We start from the raw sequence: 3,217 nt of genomic DNA on the forward strand, positions 1-3,217 counted from the left end.
AAAATACTGTTTACAGTTCTGTTTCAAATGGGTGTTGAGAGATGTATCCATAGATTTCTTCATTTTGCTCTCAAAGTAGAAAATTCCACTGTAGCGCCCGGTACATTAATGGGAAACCCTAAATGTTTGAGCACCATCTATGAAACGTCAACCTACNAGAAAACCAAAAGAAAACAACTCATTTCATGCAATTTACAGTGCTATATGAAGTGAAAACTAAAATGGTTGTCCAATTTTAGCAATCATAAGGCCAAACAAAAAAATACAAATAATTGTACATACAGGGTATATGCAGGAATCCTGAAGTCAAATGTAAGACCTTTTTTAAGACCCTTTCCATACATTTTAAGACCTCATCGCCACTTTGAGTTTTAACCGGTTACATTGGCGACACACTTTATCAAGCAGCGAGCGTGCAATGTCCTGTTCAGATGACGTCAAATCCAACGGGATGCCATAAATAAACTACAAAGAATCACACTATACACTAGGGATGGGAACGATTAATCGAATATTCGAAATTATTCAGGTATTCGGATATGAATATATATATATTTTTTGGGGATTTGATTACATATTATCAAATGGAATAATTCAATGTATACGACAGTGCCATAGCTAAATGTGTTGGGTCTAAAGGTGTGTTTTGCTCCGCTCACCGGTCCCTCACAGCGGGTCTGTCTGTCTGTCAGATCCAGCTAGTTCTAGCTAACGATATGGCTGCTGCCCCTCCCTACACGCAGATCACGCAGACTCAAACCTCATCTTATGCCCAAATTCCAGCTGAGAGGCAAGGCAAGTGTAATTATATAGCACTTTTCAACACAAGGCAATTCAAAGTGCTTTACAAAAAAATGAAAGACATTAAGAAAATGGCATTTAAAATCAATCATTAAAAAAAAAAGTAATAAAATAAACATTAAAAGAAAAAATACATGGATAAAAGTTACAGTGCAGTCTAAGATAGGAATAATGTTTATTTTATTACTTTTTTTTTTAATGATTGATTTTAAATGCCATTNCATTTTTATTTCTCTGAATGTATTTTAAGGCACGTCTAAATGAAATGCTTTCTGAAACTATGGGTATTTGTAAATGTTGTTTCATGTGGAACTAAATGATGCAGGTCTCCCTTGTAAATGAGATCGATGATCTCAAGGGACCAATCTGTCTAAATAAAGGTTTGAAATTAAATGAAAATAGTGTGGTCAAATAGTATTTGCCTTTGAATCTAATCCTTTAAAAAGACATACAGGCTACAAAATCACAGCACTCCCAGGCAATAGTTAAAGCGTTGGCCACACTAAATCAGGGATGTTGTTTGAAGTACATCATGTTTGTCGAAGTCAAATGATTTGTGATCAGAAAGTTTTGTTTCCATTCAAAATGATGTATTAATCATCACTGACATGTCTCTTGTTACTTTATGTGCAATTATATCTTCGAAATGTAGCTGCAACCATGATCTTATTTACTCTTTAGTCTTTCTTGGAGTTACAAATAGACATTAATATATTCAGCATGAGATAAAATGATTGACTCATAAAGGCCCATCCTAAACAAACACAAGTCCTTGTTAATCCCCGAACACTGCCGTCAGCTAACAAAACACGTCCAAGTTGCAATTTACTTTACAACATCTTTTTACAATTTGATTATGCTTGAGGCTAGTGTTTGTACTCAGCCAGGTTTGCCAATGTTCTAATGAGTCGAATTTGTAAGTTCAGTTTATATCAAGCGGTCAGAGGACTGTGATGTCACCCAGTGGGAGAGTCTGCAAAGAATGTCAACTTTTGGCTCCCGTCATGAATTTGAGAGAAAACAAGCTCAGTGGCTTCACTTTGAGATGTATTACCCCATGACCACATGCACTGAATACAGAGGGAAGGCATCAGTCTTCCTGAGTGTCAACATGCAGGAGTAATCATTTCACTTGTGAAAGAGGAATTATGTGAAGGTAAACTATTCCGTGTGTTGTGATCATAAACCTTGTGACACGGCCAAGGCCAGAGACCCCGTTCTGCTCTGGAGAAAAAAGACTTCTCAGAAGTTCAATAACTGTTTGGTGTTCCTTCATAAGGGTATCCAATGTCATCCCGAATGTCTGCTTTGTATAACGGTGTGGCATGTTTACAATCATTTATTGTTTGGTTCCTGTAGCTGTTTTGAGGTACTGTCTCTGGTTAGCCCGGAGCTCTGATGTAGTTGCGGACATATAGAACATATAGTTATGGTGGATACTACTGTTTATTGAAGTAAAATATAAACAAAAAGGAAGATATTTCCTAGTTGTATTCATGACTTACTTTTATTTTTGTTTTAAGTGACTAGTTGTTTGCTTCTGTTTCTTATAGCCTGCATTTTGATTGTTTTTTTTCTGGTGATGTCCTGAGTAGAGGCAGCACATTGGCAGGAAGCTTTTCAAAACAAAGATGAAAAAAAGGTACTGAACCTCAATTTAGGTCAGTGGTTCTCAAACTTTTTCTGTCAGGCCCCCCCCTTTGGAGAAAAAAATAAGTCGGGCCCCCCCAACACAAATAGTCAGGCTCAGTGGCGGCGCCAGAGATTTATTTTGGGGGTGCTGTGGGGTAGGTTGACGTTTCATAGATGGTGCTCAANTTATTTAGACAGATTGGTCCCTTGAGATCATCGATCTCATTTACAAGGGAGACCTGCATCATTTAGTTCCACATGAAACAACATTTACAAATACCCATAGTTTCAGAAAGCATTTCAAGTTTACTTATCAATACTAAACAAAAATTAAATTATACCTCCTTTGAAAGCCTCATTTTCAGTCTTACGCTTCCGACCTGGAAAACTTTGCAGCCAATCTTATTTGTTACAGTGTACCGTGCACCAGGTCCTTATTCAGAATTCTTATCAGAATTCTCTGAGTTTCTATCAACTTTGGTACTTAAAACAGATAAAGTAATTATCGTAGGTGACTTTAATATTCATGTTGACGATGATAAAAATAGCCTTACTGTTGCATTTAACTCTAAGAGTTAAATGCAACAGTAAGGCTATTTTTATCATCGTCAACATGAATATTAAAGTCACCTACGATAATTACTTTATCTGTTTTAAGTACCAAAGTTGANAGGTTTCTTTTTCAGGAATAAGTCCTGTTTCTCGCTTGAGGCAAGGAAAAGGCTAGTCACTGTGACCTTTTTACCTGTGCTGGACTATGGTGATCTGTTGTATATGAATGCAC

The 3,217-nt window shown here is 36.8% G+C and overlaps 2 protein-coding genes across 2 annotated transcripts in view; one reads left to right on the forward strand and one right to left on the reverse strand.

Moving 5' to 3' along the window:
* The window catches only part of LOC104965963 (gamma-aminobutyric acid receptor subunit alpha-6-like), a 599,227-nt gene that overhangs the window by 250,349 nt on the left and 345,661 nt on the right, over positions 1–3,217 (reverse strand). The gene's annotated exons all lie outside the window — the stretch shown is intronic.
* acvr1l (activin A receptor, type 1 like) overlaps positions 1–3,217 on the forward strand; it is a 20,427-nt gene that overhangs the window by 13,020 nt on the left and 4,190 nt on the right. The window lies entirely within an intron of this gene.

This window comes from Notothenia coriiceps, unplaced genomic scaffold (assembly GCF_000735185.1).
Source record: "Notothenia coriiceps isolate Sejong01 unplaced genomic scaffold, NC01 NC01_scaffold00037246, whole genome shotgun sequence".
Taxonomy (NCBI): Eukaryota; Metazoa; Chordata; class Actinopteri; order Perciformes; family Nototheniidae; genus Notothenia; species Notothenia coriiceps.